This window comes from Chrysemys picta, unplaced genomic scaffold (genome assembly GCF_011386835.1).
Source record: "Chrysemys picta bellii isolate R12L10 unplaced genomic scaffold, ASM1138683v2 scaf426, whole genome shotgun sequence".
Lineage (NCBI taxonomy): Eukaryota > Metazoa > Chordata > Testudines > Emydidae > Chrysemys > Chrysemys picta.
The window spans coordinates 35,555-52,405 of NW_027053133.1; the positions used below are offsets into that span (position 1 = coordinate 35,555).

At 53.1% G+C, this 16,851-nt stretch overlaps 1 long non-coding RNA gene across 1 annotated transcript; it reads left to right on the forward strand.

Annotated features, from left to right (window-relative positions):
• Window positions 1-2,131: 2,131 nt before the first annotated feature.
• On the forward strand, window positions 2,132-6,408 carry LOC135978738 (uncharacterized). Its single transcript, XR_010596107.1, has 3 exons — window positions 2,132-2,496; window positions 3,247-3,356; window positions 6,178-6,408. It is a non-coding gene; the product is annotated as an uncharacterized LOC135978738 (long non-coding RNA).
• The last annotated feature ends 10,443 nt before the right edge of the window (window positions 6,409-16,851 follow it).

The window sequence follows — 16,851 nt, forward strand, 5'->3', positions numbered from 1 at the left end:
ATCAGCTGTTTGGTGGCGTGCAGGAGGCTCTGGAGGGGAGGAGCGATGGCACGGCAGGCTCAGGGGATGAGGCGGGAAGGGGTGGAGTGGGGGCAAAGCCTGTGGCAGAGCCAGGGGTTGAGCAGTAAGCACCAGTAGCGTAGCTAGGGTGGAAGCGGGGCAGCGGCCGCTCCCCCACCGAGCAGTAAAAGCACCGCAGCGGGTGGCGCTTTTTTTTCCCATTGCCCCTGTTCCCTCCACCTGGCTACGCCCCTGATGAGCACCCCTGGGCACATTGGAACGTTGGCGCCTGTAGCTCCAGTCCCGGAGTCGGTACCTATACAAGAAGCCACATATTGACTTCTGAAGAGCCGCATATGGCTCCGGAGCCACAGGTTGGCCACCCCTGATCTAGCCTGATTTCTTGTATAATACAGGCCAAAGAATTTCACCCTGTCATTCTTGCCTCAAGCCCATAAGATAAATTATTTGTATAATCCACAGCTCTGTGGCGCTGAGCATAACGGTTCCCCCTTCTTTCAGGACCTCTTCTTTGGAACATTGCAGACCCTCAACGAGATGCTCCAGAGTCTGATTTTAGAAAATCCAGTTCCGGCTGAGCTAGAGAGCATCTTGCAGGTAAACAGGATCTGGAGATGCCGGTTGGAGGATGGTAAGGTAGGGAAGAGGAACAGGAAAATCTTGTTAAGAGCTTGTGAGGGAAAGGAGAGTTAAGGAAAGAACGGAGTGCCCCATCTCCACAGGGTTCTCCTATTAGGGCATATGTGACAAGGTTCATGTAGCACGGGGGAGTCTTCTATTTCCATCTGTGAGGTCTGACAATCTCCTCCATTGTTACCCTCAGTTTCTTTCCTGTCTCCTGGTGGCCCTTACATCACAGTGTCCTTTCCAAATGAGGACGTTCTTCCCTTTACTGCCCATCATTGCCACTCCTGATGCAATTGGAGGGGTCGCTGCCAGGACTCTAGTCCCCCGTGAGGGCTGGCACCTGGCCTCCACAGAACTCCCAGCTCCAGCTGTCCCACAGTGAGAACCAATGGGTGCAATGGGAACCAAGACTGCCGCTAACTACAGAGCATGAGGGCTGGCCCAAAGTCTGCAATTATGAAAGAATAGAAGTTTTCCTCCAGCTGCTCTTCTTTTGCTGAATGAAATGCTGGATTGTGTGGCTTGTCCAGAGAAGACTTGGCCCTTCCCTTCCTTACATAGGACCCAATCCTGCATCCATTAAAGGCTCGATCCAATGCTCATTGAAATCAAATGGGGACCTTTCCGTTGACTTCAATGGGCATTGGATCGGTCCTTAGATCAATGTCAAAACTTTCATTGACTTCAGCGGGTGTGTGACTGGGCCCTCAGAGAGAAATGCACTTTGCTTTCGTTCGAAGAGAAGAATTCCACGTGTATTTTGAGTCTGCACAAAGCAGACGCAGCCTGTATCTGTAAGAGTGAGATGATTCAGCCAGAATGAAGATTATCCTTTAGGGATCACTTGTATACACCCTTTCCCCCTGTTATTTTTAACCTCTCTTGTTTTTCCTGCAGCTCATGGACTCCTGGATGCAGTCCAGGAAAGATTGCTTGCGGGAGAGGGCTGTATGGAGCAGCATACTGCTCCTAAACTTCGTGGCCACAGAAGTCAAACTGGATGTGAGTAACTCTTGACTTCTAGTGACCTGATTGCAAACTAGACCTACAGGGCACTCTTCCACGCCAGAGAAACTTCCTGCTTAGAAGTATGTTGATGGGCCCCACAATGCAATGCTCCCTAATAGGCGGAGGAAAAACCGATCTCGTTGCTCGTCCATCATCCTGACTGACATGGGTTGGCGTCTGATACACTTGGAAAATAAATCCAGTGCCCTGGAGGAATAGGCCACCTCTTTCCAATGCAGGAAAGGCAGCTAACAAGGGGCACAGGAAGAACGGGTTTTTCTATGGTTGGATCTAACGAATTTCAGAGAAAAGAGATTTCAAAATCCTAGAGACTGAAGACATTTCATCCCCAGCTGGTTCCCTGTTTGCCTCCATTCCTCATCCTAGTATCATGGGATACTTTCCTCTTGTGGAGCTGCAGGAAGAGGCCTCTCCATTCCAGCCCACTTCAGCCGTTACAGATCATTATGATCCTGATCTTGCTCCCACTGACGTCTGTGGCAAAACTCCAGTGGACGTCTGTGGTGCGGGATCGAGCCCTATATTCTTCTTCTGGCTCCCAAGCCTCTTCTGAAGAGGGAGAGCTGAGGATCACGCCCCATTATAGAAAGGGACTGTGTGGATATAGACTCCTTGCCTAGGAGACACAGCCCGCTTTACCTGCAGTGGTAATGGATTCCTCCTCTCCTCTTTTGTACAATTAGGAAGCGTCTCCATTCACCAGGCTCGGACACCTGGTTGCAGTGCTGGGGATCCGCTGTGGGGATCCCGTCAAGGCGATCGGCTCAAAGGCAGCAGAGGCTGTTCATTACCTCGTCTCTATTGCGTGGCGCCAAAAGAGTAAGAGAAGCACTGATGAGCATCTGAATCCCCCTCCTGGGAGCTAAATGCTAGAGACTTTCCTCAGGCAAAGCTCCCGTTCAGGATAGTGCCTGAGGAAGAAGTAGAGCATCTGGCTCGGTATTTGTTCCTTTGAACAGAGTGCTGGTTTTTTTGTGGCTCTAGAAACAAGCGTCTGATAGTCATCCCGTAATTCTAGCCCTGACTTTCAAAGAAAGGAAAGGGGAGGGGGGGAATACAGAGAAAGGCAACACACGTTACCGCAAACTGAGACTGGTAGAGCTCATTCCGTCAGTGTGAATGGGAAGGGTAAGTGGGACACAATGATAGGGGATTAAACGCCATCAGACCAATTAGATCAGTTCGAGATGCCTGTACCCCGAACGCCCCAGAACTTTGATGGCTGTTGGAAATCTGGATCCAAATCTGGGGCTCGATTCATGACTGTGTTAATCCACTTCTATGCCACTGAAGTGGTTTGGCTAGATTCCAGTCACCACTTGATAGAGCCACTTTACTCTGGGGGTCAAGGCCCTGATCCAGCACAACATTTACGCACATCTGTAACTTTCATCAGGCGAGTAGTCCCACGGAAGTCCCTGGGATTATTCATCTGCTTAGAATAATGTACGTGCTTAAATGCTTTCCTGGATTAGGGCCAAACAAAGGGCTTTGTCCACTAAAGAAAGATGAGAGCAGAAGCCAGGAAGCAGAATGGAAAGTTAAGAGTGTTATTAACATGTATTTCAGTTGCACAGTTGGACAGAAAGAATGTGGAATGGACTGAACAGAGGAACAAGGAATTTCTGGCTGCTTGGAGCCCCACTGTGGTTTGCAACAGCCCCTCCAAGATCGCAGAGGTAATCACATCCTGGCACTAATGACCATTCTACATTGGTGTCAGTACAATACGGTATCGCACAGCTCCAAACTACTTCCTGTCCCTGGATCGCCCATCTCTATTGTGTATGGCTTACCCAAGAATTACAGCTCCTGCCCTTCCTCATGGCTAGAAATGACATGCTCAGAAAGAAACAAGATGGGTGAGGTCCAATTTTTTTATTGGATCAACTTCTGTGGGTGAAAGAGACAAACTTTGGAGCCATACAGAGCTCTTCTTCAGACAGAGACAGAAGAGCTCTGTGTAGCTCAAAGCTGGTCTCTCTCACTGCCAGAAGTTGGTTCAATAAAAGATATAACCTCACCCACCTTGTGTCTCTAATATCCTGGGACCAACACAGCTACAACAGTGAAGACAACAAATGCTCATAAAGAGTGATCTACTCTCTAGCACGTGGTTCTCAACCTTTCCAGACTATTGTACCTCTTTCAGGAGACACTGATTTCAGTCCCAGGTGGCGGGGTTCGGGCTTCAGCTTGAGCCCCGGGCGGTGGTAAGGTGGCCGGGTGCCTGGTTTTCGACCAGAAAATCTGGTTGAAAAGGGGATCTGATAGTGTCCGGTCAGATCTACTGACGGACACCCAAAGTCCAGTTACTGCGGGTGAGGGAGGTGGGGAGGTGCCAGGTTATCACTCGCACCAGCCCCTACTCAACAGAGGCCGCCACCTACCCACATCATGCGGCTGCAGCTCCCAGCAGGCAAATTGCTCCTGACCTGGGCGGGGAAGAGGGGAAGAGCAGTGAGCAACAGTGGAAGGGGAGAAGAGGACCAAATGGGGGGCAGGGCCTCGGGGGGAAGAGGCAGGGCAGAAGCGGTCCAGCACTCCTGCATGAGTGTCCGGTTTTTAAATATTACAAAGTTGGCAAACCTACCAGTGGGCTTGGCTTGGGCTTCAGCTTCTGCATGTATCTTAGATTTGCGGGGGCCCTGCTTGCCACCCCCAATGGCGACCCTAAACTTGTGACCCCCCTAAACCCATCCCATGACCCCCCTGGGGGTTGCCACCCCCAGATTGAGAAACACTGATATAGTAGATAGAGCAGTATAAACAAGTCATTGTCTGTATGAAATGTTAGTTTGCACTGACTTTGCTAGTGCTTTTTATGTAGCCTGTTGTAAAACTAAGCAAATATCTAGATGAGTTGATGTACCCCCTGTACCCCCAGGGACGGCAAGTTATATGGGCCCATGGTGCCCGGGCTTGAGAAAATTCAGGGCCCAGGGGACCCGGCTCCACCAATGTTCGGGGCCGGGTCTCTCTCCCGGCCCCGCCTGCCGCCCCCACGCACCTCCCCCAGCCCCGGCTGCCAGCCCCGCGCGCCTCCCCCAAGAGCCCCTGCCTTCCCTGGGCAGCGGGCGGCTGCCCCCTGCAGCTCCGCACTGTGCTCCCTCGCCAGCCGCTGCTGCAGCCGGCTACAAGGAAGCGGCGCCGAGGGCAGGCTGAGGCGGCTGCTGCGCCTGCGGAGGGAGCAGGGGAGGAGTGCATGGCAGCCCTCCCCCCGCCCCCCGGCAGGAGACTCCGAGTCGACTCGGGGGAGGGGAGGGGGAGGCTTATCCTGGCTGGACCTCCTGAGCAGCAGCCTGGGGGGGCTTGGATGAGTGTCGTATTGGGGGTCGGAGAGGAGGCCCCCCCTTCCTCTCCCACAGAGCTCGCTGCCGCCAGCAGGGAGAGGGCTGGGGGGAGTCCTCCTCTCTGGCCCCCTGCCCCAGCCCAGGGTCAGCCTGCCTGCTGCACCCCAAACTGCTCATCCTTGGACCAGCTGCACGCCCCCTCCCACACCCAAACCCTCTATCCCAGCTCAGAGCCTGCACCCAGCACCCAAACTCCATCTCAGAGCCTGCACCCCTCCTGCACCCAAACGTCCTCCCAGAACCTGCACCCCAAACCCCCTCCCTCACCCAGACTCCCTCCCAGAGCCTTAGGCAGGTGTAGGGGGAGGTGGGACTTGGACCCATTCTGGGCAATGCCAAAAATTATACAAACCTGCCACCCCTGTGTGTACCACTGCTCTAACAGATGGGTTCCCAACCTGGGGGGCACAGCCACCCTGCCCTTTCCTTATTGCCAAATGGGACAGGGTCTTGGCTAGTTTGGAAGGGGATTCTGGGAGGGTCCTAGTATAGGAAAGGGAGTGTCCATATGGGGAAGGTTGAACGCCTACTGCTCTAGTACTTTGGGTTGTTAGAAGCTGTCACAACGAGGTCTATACTATATAGGCTTGATCCAAAACCTATTGAAGCCAATGGAAGTCTTTCCATTGATTTCAATGGTCTTTGGGTCAGGCTGCAAGCCAGGAAGTATGGTGATGGTGTCGTAATCAGGACTTGGGTGCTCTATTTATGCTGGGATGTGTTGTAGGAGGGTATCACATACAGTCACAGTCAAAGACCGAGTACTGTAACAGTCATTACTAATATTACTACATGGATCCCGCAACTGCTGATCTTTTAATGGTGACCCTTGCACCTCGGATGCCTGAGAAGTAGGTGTCTGACACCACTAAATGCACATCCTGACGTGCACGGCATCACTCCTCGGTTGGCCACTGTAATGGTTTAACTAGTCCTCTTGCCTCACTGTGAGTGATATGGTTTCGCAGCAGAAGCCTCAGCAGCCACTGGGGCCCTGTAATAGAAAGGAGTAAAACAGAGCCCCTGAGAAGCTGGAGAGGACCTGCAACCGCCAGACAGGGCTTTCTCTGGGCTCCAGTAGTTATCAGCCCCCCGTGGAATCAGGACGAGGCCTTTTGTAAATTACACTTTTCCCTGTATGCTTCAGCTCTTTGGAGTCTATTTCAACCCAAGAGAGAGGACAGATTTCATTCTGACTGTTATGGATGGCCTGACGAATCACTGCAACAATAACTGCCAGCCAACTGCAGAGGGATTGCTGTCTGCCATGGTGAACAGCGGTGGGACTAAGGTGGAGAAGGTATGGGGCGCTGCTGCTGAGATGGACGGAAACTAGAATTCCCAGTGCTGGGAACAGTCATACGTTCAGAGAGTTTAAGGCCAGAAGGAACCATCAGATCTTCTAGTCTGATTCCTGTATATTGGAAAACATAATCCCAACTATACATACAAACGGAGGGGGTCTAAATCAGCTGTTACCACTCAAGGGTGGAGTCATCATGGTCAATTCTCTGAAAACATCCACTCAGTGTGCAATGGCAGTCAAAAAGGCTACCAAAATGTTAGGAAGCATTAGGAAAGGGATAGATAATAAGACAGAAAATATCATATTGCCTCTGTATAAATCCATGGGATGCCGACACCTATAAATTCATGAATGGTGTGGAGAAAGTAAATAGGGAAGTTTTATTTATCCTTTCACACACAGACACAGACACAGACACACACACACACAAACCTGGGTTAATACAAACCTAAGGAAATATTTATTCACACAACACAACTCGTAACTCATTGCCAGGGGTTGTCATGAAGGCCAAAAGTATAACCAGGTTCAAAAAAGAATTAGAGAAGTTCCTGGAGGACAGGTCCATCAATGGCTATTAGCCAAGGTGGTCAGGGGTGCAACACCTTGCACAGGGTGTCCCTACGCCTTCTGATTGAAACTGGGACTGGGTGACAGGGGATGGATCACTCGATAAATTGCCCTGTTCTGTTCATTTCTTCTGAAGCATCTGGCACCAGCAGAAGACAGGATACTGGGCTAGATGGACAATTGGTCTGACCCAGTATGGCCATTCTTATGTTACCCCTGTATTGTGTCTAGATAGGACTCATCTCCTTTGAGCCATTGATATGTGGTCTTTGCAACAATGCACCTCGTAAGGCTCTGAAATGAGCCCTGCCAATAATATAGGAAATTGTGACTTTTAGGCAAAACCTAGAGGCTAACTCTGATTCTCCAGGGATGCTGAGGTTCCCTCTTGCCCCAGCTGCAGGATGGGATGAGAGTCTTGTCCCGTCTCATCTGGTTCCCTCTCTCTCAGGCAGCAGACCTTGTGGCTGGGGTTTGCAGCCGGTTGGATTCAGTCCAGCAGCCCAGCTCCAGGACCCTGATGAAGAAGTTAGTGGCCCTGCTGGCTGGCGAGGCGGAGCATCTGGACACAGTGATCTCATGCCTTCTGGACTACTCCTTCCCTACAGACAGGTACGAAATGCCTACACTCTTCAGGCCTCGCGTGATCCTATGAGGCCCTATATGAGAACCTCACCACTGAGCACATTGTTTGGTCTTACTAAGGCAAAGTATAAAGCACTGACTGTTGAGGACTGAATCTCCCCCCTCTACATGGGGCAAATTACCTGCCCTCTCCTCCTGATGGCTCTTCTCTTTTCATCCACAAACCACAGCGAGCGAAATCCACCTGTCAGAGATTCCTCTCCCCCATTCCCTGAATGTGTCTCCCCATGTGCAAGGCAGGAGCTCTCATTCCCAGTCCCCCTCTCCCGGCCCCTGGGCCTTGTTAGAGATCTGCCTTTGGGAGGGGTTCTCAAAAGCACAGTCCCCCGCACCTACAGTCAGTGCTCATGGGTCCTGGAGCAGGGGGTGGATTTAAGTCTGTGTTCTTGAGTTCACTATCCCTTTGCTACTCCGGCTGGCAAGCGCAGAGCTCATTCCACCGTTCTTCTTCATCTGAACGTACAGATAGTGAGCCTAGGTGGAACGTTTGCTGTCTGAAGCACATTTGTGTTTGGGCAGGAAAAGTTGAACAACAGTGATTACGCAAAGCGTGGTTTTATGATGGATGATCCCAAGCGGTGAGTTCCAGAAACAATCCATATCAGCAGGGCCGGCTCCAGGCACCAGCAAAACAAGCAGGTGCTTGGGGCGGCACATTTCTAGGGGCGGCATTCTGGAACCGGCCATCATAGGTGCTGACTCCGGGGCATGGGGAAAAAGTGCCCCCACCACTCCAGCTCGCCACCCCAGCTCGCCTCCACCTGCTTCCCTGAGCGCGCCGCCGCCGCTCCGCTTCTCCCCCCTCCCTCCCAGGCTTGCTGCACGAGAAACAGCTGTTTCGCGCAGCAAGTCTGGGAGGGAGGAGAAGCCGAGCAGCAGGGCGCTCGGGGGAGGCGGCGGTGGTGGAGCGGAGGTGAGCTGGAGCGGGGAGCGGTTCCTCTACCCCCCATGACTTCCTGCGCCCCCCCCCACCCTAGCTTACCTCCGCTCCGCCTGCTCCCCTGAATGCGCCGCCGCTCTGCTTCTCCCCCCTCCCTCCCAGGCTTGCTGCACGCTCGGGGGAGGTGGCGGTGGTGGAGCGGAGGTGAGCTGGAGCGGGGAGCGGTTCCTCTACCCCCCGTTACTTCCTGCGCCCCCGCCACCCTAGCTCACCTCCGCTCCGCCTGCTACCTTGAATGGACCGCCGCTCCGCTTTTCCCCCCTCCCTCCCAGGCTTGCCACGCGCGAAACAGCTGTTTTGCGCAGGAAGGCTGGGAGGGAGGGAGGGAGGAGAAGCTGAGCGGGGGGCGCTCAGGGGAGGCAGAGGTGAGCTGGAGCGGGGAGTGGTTCCTCTACCCCCTGTTACTTCCTGCACCCCCCGACCCTAGCTCACCTCCGCTCCGCCTGCTCCCCTGAACACGCCGCTGCTCCGCTTCTCCCCGCTCCTTCGCCTGAGAGGGAGGGGGGAGAAGCAGAGTGGCAGCGCACCCGGGGGTGCAGGCAGAGCGGAGGTGAGCTAGGGCGGGAGGTCACGGGGGCCCCCAGGAAGCAATGGGAGGGAAATGTGGCACGCTCGGGGGAGGAGGCAGGGCTGGGGATTTGGGGAAGGGGTTTGGAAGGGGTGGAGTTGGGACGGGGCCGGGGGAGGGGGGCACAAAAAAAAAGTGGGGGCGGCCAAAAATTTTTTTGCTTGGGGCGGCAGAAATCCTAGAGCCAGCCCTGCATATCAGAGGACTCCAATGAAACCCTCCCTCACACAGTTGTTGGCTGAGCGCTGCGTAGATCTGAGCCACGCTGCTGCACGCCCGCTCCCTTTTTTTTTTAAAGGGAATTTAATGCTGGTGAAAGGTGCCCCATTGACACCCTTGGACAATGAAGACCTCAGCTGCAGCCCAGGAAGTGACGATGAAGCTTCCTCCACACTGCCCCTAACAACACTCTGAGCTCATAGCTGGAGGGGCTGCCGACTAGGCAAGAAAGGCTCATTCAGCCTCCATGTCCCGTTCAATCCCTGAACCTACCAACAAGGGCCAAGTATGGTGGTTGACTCTGTAATGTGGACAGCGTGCACTGGGCACTGGTCTGAGACCCTTAGTTCATTTTATATAGGACATCTGCTGCCAGAGAAGCTGCATTAGCCATTAGCCATCAGCCTCTCGGTATTAGCCATCAGCCAGTAACAGGTCGTGACCAACTGAGGCCAGATTCACACTGGCAGCCTTGAGCTGAAATGCTCCATATCCTGTGCCAGTGATTCTCAATCTGAGGTCCATGGAGTCCTTGTTCATGCTCCACATTGAATTGCACAAGCTCTGGGGACTGGACTGCTGGGCAGGGCGTTGGCTCCACAGGAGGATTTCTCTTACAAAGAGGTTACATTGGTGAAGAGGTTTAGTAGCTTTTCTCCTAAGCCATCCAGTCCCTCACGTTGCCATATTTCTGAATTTCTAGCAATTCGGCCGAGCTGTGGCAGTTCCTATCTGCTGACCCGGCCCTCGGAGGACAGGTGATGGAGAACCTGGTTGTGAAGCTGCAGAGTCACCACAGCTCTGAGCACCAAGCCTCTCACACGTCTGCTGCCGTAAGTCCCTGTTTGAACATCCATAGCCCCATACAGTTAAATCTATCCTATGTCTCGGTCACAGGGCACACTCACCGCCAACGCGCCTCCTCATGCCAGGACATGATGTTGCAGGGCTTATTCCACACTGGTGTCCCCTTGTCCAGCCTCCTGGTTCTGCAACACTCTGCAGGTTCCATGGTCTGGCCCTCTAGCCACGTCACCTCTTCCAGGGTTAACAGAAAAGTCCAATATGGGAAAACCCAACATGTAGTGGCCTCTGTGCCAGGCCCTCAGCCCCCATCTGAGCCTCATCATTCTTGGTCTCTTAGTCCTGAGGTCGGTACTTTGCCTCTTGCTGGGGAACCCAGACCTGACCTCTGCTCTGGGTTCCAGCCCACGGACCCCATGATAGGCTGCTAAGGACTGTTCCTTCAATCCCTCACCATTTCCCTGAGCTGCTCCTCCCTTTTCCCTGCTTGTTAGCAACTCCCATGGGTCTGCAGCTTCTGCTTTTCCCGCCCTGGATTTGTGGCTTCTTGTGGCTTCTTCCCACCCAACTTCTGAGGAGCTTCCTCCAAGCTGTTCCCAGCCTCCCTGGTAGCAGCTGGGCTGTGTTTCAAACAGTCCTTCTGGTTTCCCTCCATAAGACAGGATTCCCCACCCCCTAGCCTTCCTCCTGGAGGTGGCATTTACTTCAGGCAGTCCCTCCACCTCTCCTGCAGGCAGGACTCCCTCAGTCTCCTCCTTTATGCTGGGTTGTAAGTTAGCCAACTGTGGGGCCTTAGCCAGATTCTCCTGGTGGCCCTTTTTCCCCAGTCAGTCCTCAGGCTCAGAGGGTTCAGGCATAGGTGCTGGTACTGGGGGAACGGGGGTGCTGTAGCACCCCCTGGCTTGAAGCAGTTTCCATCATATACAGGGTTTACAGTTTGGTTCAATGGCTCTCAGCACCCCCACTACACAACGTGTTCCAGCACCCCTGGGTTCAGCCTTCTCCTGCTGGTGTTTTCTCTGCTAGGAAGTCCTGAGAACTGATGCAGGAGGGAGTAGGATTTCCAAGTAAGCTTGTGTCTGTCTTGTTCCCTCTTCAGGCCACATGCGCCCTCTATGAGATGATCTCGGTGAGCAAGTCCAGAGATGTCACAAACCGCCTCTATCCTCAGCTGCTAATGGCTCTTCTGGTCGAAATCCATTTCAGCCTGGGACAGAGCATACCAGGGGATAAAGTCTCTGGAAGGGAAAGCAGCTGGCAGAGCCTCCACACCAGGTACTGCGCCTACTGGAAAGTCAACGGTCTAATTACATGGACAGTCATAGAGAAGTCATAGTTCTCTTCTCCAGCTCTCATGTGGCCCCTGCAGGTTTTCCATAACTCTCTAATTCTGAGGGAGTTAGCAGGCAGGGCTTAGGTTGCAAGGGTGTCTCTCAGTGGTAAATGACATACCGACCAATGCACTGCAGAGGAAGTGGAAAGACTATCCCAGCAGCTATGGGGAGAAATTAGTGGGAGCCAATTTGCCAGTGTGTCAAAGGAATGTGGGTCTGACACTAAAGGGCTGAAGTTCTCCTGTTCTGTGACATTGACATGCCCTAGTGCTGATGTGCAATTGTCTGTAGGATTTGCTCAGAACTCTTTCTCTTTCTTCATATTATTAAATTGTATTCCTATAGTGCCTAGGAACCCCAGTCACGAAACTGTGCCTTCCTAAGCTCTATTTAAACCATTGGTGTGTCTTTCCACACACAAGTGAATCCGTCACTCCCTGACAGACCTACCATGAGGGGGCCCCTGGCACTCAGTCACGCTGGTGTGTTGTTTGAATCTAGCTCTGCAGTGGAGGCTATAAAGATGCTGCTTCTCTGTGTTGGCTGCCGTTCCGAGCTGACTGTTATGGAGAAGGAGCAAGGCTGGATCCTCCTACAAAGCCCCCAAGATCACCTCCGTGGGGTGAGCCTGCTGGCCAGGTAATACACAAGCGTTTTCCATGCAGTCAGTCCTGCTAGTGGGGGCAATTCCAGAATAAAACAGTCCTCATTTCTGGGCTGCCATGTGGCCCCAAGCTGACCCCTCACCCCCTTGTTGCAGAATGTGCTTCTTCCCTTACTAACAAAGGTATTTCTGCTTTGTGTCACAGAGCCATGGTGCACTATGCTTGCCCTGAGACCACAAGGATGCTGCTGGACCTAGTGATCCCGCTCCTCGACAGAGGTGATAAGAAACACAGGCTGACCATGATGGCCTTCTTTGTAGAAGTAAGTTTCATTACTGATGAGAGCAATTGTATCTTGTGTCCTAGATTAGTGAGCAACTCCTTAAATCAAGCCTTTGAGACTCATTATTGCGCTACATAAACGATGAGCTTTATTGGTCATGTCCACATTGCCAGGTGTCCATGCAGCACTGACTAGGCTCCCCCAGTCCTGTCCCAGCACGCTCAGTGTAAAATCTGAGATGGATCCTTTAGGGGATCATTGGTTGCTCCAAAGTTGTAATCAGGAGCCTGATGGGAATATCCAAGAAACAAAGATTTTGTAGAACAACATCAGCCTGGACTCTCCCGAAGGGCAGCTGGGTCTCCTGTCGGCATCAGCCTTTCTGCAGGTCCATGAAAGGTTCCTCCTTGCGAAGTCACTAAGGAAAAGCAAAGAGGGGCATTTTGAGTGGGTATGGAGGAGAGAGGATCATGGTAAAAGCTCCCCCAGATGCAGGATCATTAGCTCTGAATGTGGTGAGCAATCTTTAACCTTCTCTATTGGATGGGTTAGTTAGAGGCACATCACCAGGAATGAGGTGGCTCTATAGTCCATCGCTAGGTTGTCCTCCCCATTTCCACAGTTTCTGTCTGGCTAGTTCCTATTGACAGTTTTCAGGGATTGTCTCCTCATCTAACTCATTAAGGGATGGGGTTTAATTCTCTCCTCACCAGGAGTCCAATCCTGGGCCCATTGAGATCAATGGCAAAACTTCCACTGACTTCAGTGGGGTCAGGATTTCAACTCAGGGGTTTGATTTCTCAGTCTCAGCTTTCGCGTTATCTCAGAGCGGCTTGTTCTGCTTCACAGGGTCACCACGAGGGGTTCGGCTGCTCTTGGCAAAACCCCAGATGCACAAGAGTCCGCGATACAAATGGTCACTGAACATTTTGTTGCCCTACATGTTCTCCTGGAGGGTAGAGCAGCTCTGCTAACGCCTATGGCTGAGTCTAGTGCTAACGGCCAGTCAAAGCCCCAGGAAGTCAGTGGGAGGACTGGGTGTCACACACAAAGTGGGGCTGATGTATAGCAATGGACGGTACAACATGAAGGTTATGATGCCTCTCCACAGAACCGACACACAAAGTTTTCCGGTAAGCACCTGCTGCTGATTCGCTCTGTGTTGTTTTCAGCTTCTGCGTTACAAAGAGGCCAAGAAGCTCCCGCATCCAGACACTTTGGACTGTCTCGAGGAGTGGACAAAACACCCCAGCCCAGTTTTCCGTTCACTTGGTCTAAGAGGACTCGGCATCCTGGCAACCCAAGCAGGGAAGGTGAGAGCCCAGGCTTGGTTAACTGGAAAACGACGAGGTGGCTGTGACCCAGTGGACTGAGTTCTGGGCAGGCAGTGAGGCACAGTGTTCTGAGCCCACCTCTGCTGCTGACTTGCTGACCCTCTCGGTGCCTCCATTTCCCCAGCAGGAACGGGGATCACAACGGCCCCTCAATGCAGATCTTTCCTCGGAGAGTATTTTAGATGGGATTTTACTGCTTGGATTTCAGGTGGACGTTATCATTCTCCTAGGGCTATCACACGTCCGGGTTTCCCCGGACATGTCCGGCTTTTCACTCTTTAAATAGCCGTCCGGGGGGGGATTTCTAAAAATCTAAAAATGTCCGGGATTTCCCCCCAGTCAGCTATTTATCGACCGAAAAGCGGCTGACAGGGCGGCCGAGCGCCACTCGCATTGGGGCCTCGGCAGCCAAAGCCCCTTCCCAGCTCCCCCCATCCCCTGCAGCCTTAGCACGCCGCCCGGCAGTGCTGGGGGGCGGGGCTGTTTGCCTGTGAGGGAACGTGGCGGCGGGGCTGGCAGCGGCGGCCAGAGCCCCTCCCCCGCTTCCCCCCTCCTCCACAGCCTCAGCATGCCGCTCGGCAGCACTCGGGCGGGGCGCTCCCTGGGGCGTGGAGCCAGACACCTGCTCTAAGCTGAGTGGCATGGTAAGGGGGCCGGGGAGTTGGAGAAGGGGGGCAGTCAGGGGACAGGGAGCGGGGGGGGGTTGGATGGGTCGGGAGTTCGGGGGGCCTGTCAGGGGGCAGGGGTGTGGAGTGGAGAGGGGTTGGGACAGTCAGGGACAGGGAGCAGGGGGGGGTTAGATGGGTCGGAGGTTCTGGGGGGGCTGTCAGGGGGCGGGAAGTGGGAGGGAGTGGCTAGGGGGCGGGGCTACCCCCCACCCAATGGAGTGTCCTCTCTTTGAAAGTTCAGATATGGTAACCCTAATTCTCCCCCATGCAGATTACCCCAGCAGCATTCCTGTTCCTTCTTGGAGAGACCATTCCTGGTGCTGTCACAAAGGAAGACCTTGATTGGTCTAAAGACCTTAGCGAGCACACAAGGCCCTGTCTCATAGCCCCCTCCAGTGGCAAGACCCAACATTGCAGCACTGCCTCAGTTTTCCCCTCCTCGGCTTGACTTCACAAATACCTCATTCAATAACATCCTTATTCAAGTTCATTTATTAAGACAAACAAGCCTTTGAAGGCCAAAGATAAAACCCTCAGAATCAAACCTGACAATGTCCAACAGACTAAAAATCAGAAACAGGATCTTCTGCCATTACCACATCTCCTCTTCTGAGCTCACTCAACAAAGGTTCCACCCTGTCCTTAGTAAACATAAGAAAACTTAACTTTGGCCCCCTTCCTGGGCACCCCTTCTGCAAGCTCTTTGCCCCCAGGCTCTGTGGAGTTCTTTGTTCTCTTGGGGGAGGACTGCTTCCCAAGGCTTCCTCCCTGGAGGCCCTTTTCCCCCATCAGATTCCCCCTGCCTTCCCTCCCAGGGTACTCTAGGAGCCACTCCCCCCTGCTCCTGCTTCCCCTTTCATTCCTGACAGCCCAAAATAGTTGCATCTGATTAATGCATGGGGCTGGCTGGCCCCAAAGTCTCTGGCCCTGAGAGAGGCAGAGCACTCTCTTAAAGAGTGTTTGTGACCCTGCCCCCAAATGATATTTCAATGCCTTGCACTATCAGGTCCAAGTTTCTCAAACTTTGCAGAGGGTTTAGCTCTCACCTAGGACTCCCCATGGGCCAGGTTTGATTTTTTCCCCAAGTTTCACCATTTGGGGGATTGTCTGCATGGGAAAAGAAGGTGGCTAGAAGTTTTCGTTTGTTTGTTTGTAAGTGGAAAAATTGTCCTACAGCTCAGAGACGCAATCTCCCCAGGAAAAAATCACAATTGACTGGGGAGACAGCATGGAACATTTCCATCCAAAAAGGGAATGTTTTTAGGAGCGTATCAAAAGGAGCAACTAGAATGGAAACTGTGTACCAGCCTTAACTATGGAGATTGCTGCCAGCATCTGCTGTAATAATAATGAATAGCACGTAGAAAAGAGAGAAAAGCCCCGAAGCAAACCACAGCTTTGCCCACCCTACACCAGAACGACCCGGGACAGGGTTAGGATTCACTGATTGCCTCGTCAGGCATCCCCATCGATTCTAAAGCACCACGCCTCTGACTGTGGAGACGGAGCTTCTCTCTGACTTGGTGCCACGGGGTAGAATAAACACAGCCCTGGCACTGTGGCTTGTACTCACTGGAGGGCTGGGAGATCTGATGAGCCCCCCCATGTGTGTGTGTGTGTAGGTGGAACAAGTCAAGGCCCTGCTGCCTGCCATCCTTTGGGGCTCGGATGAGATGGATGATGGGAGTATTCTGGAGGCCATCTCAGCTGTTCAGAACCTTCTGCAGAGCCTGGATGGGAGTGAGCGCACCAGCGTGGCCAGGAAGCTAATCCCCTTACTCGATGCTGTAAGTCAGGAGCTCTTGACCTGCCCATCCCCAGCCAGGCAGTGTTGTGACTCTGGAGTCGTAGTGGTGGCATATCTGACCTGATCAGTTCCGAGCCATTGCCTGGGCCTCAGGCATTGGTGACACCTTGGTCTCTCGTGTTCTCTGTGTGTGGCATGCAACCGTTTGGTCTCCTGAGGACTGATATGTTTTAATCTAACTCAAGTTAACATGCTCAATGTAGTGGTCATGGGGTGAAATGTAATGTCCCGTGCTTTGGAGTCTAGATGAATGAATGGCCCTTAAATGCTATGAAACTATGAAAGTGTTGAACCCATTAAAGAAACCCTCCAAAGAGCCCTTCACTGTGGATGGAGTCAGCACTTACAGGAGGCCTCTAGGGAAATTTAGGAACCACTGTCCTAACCTGTGTTGTCTGCCCCTCCACCCAAACCTTTCTGCAAATGGGTGCCCTCTTGGTGGGCAGACCATGGAGTTATTAGTCAGACTGGCCCCTATCTGTGGTTTGCATTGTGCTGAGCTCACCCTGTAAGGAGAGTGTGAAGCTCCCTCAGTGATATCCCCTCATGGTTGTGTGTCCATCACAGGTGAGACCCCAGGTGCGCTCTGCTGCCATCATGCTCTTTACGAAGTTGCTTAACACAGTGACGAGGAGGCAGAAGCCCCTGCTGCAGGAGGAAGTGACCCGCAGCCTGGTCCCACTGCTCCTTCACTTACAGGACGAGGACCCTGACGTGGGCAAGGTGAGTCCCGCTGCC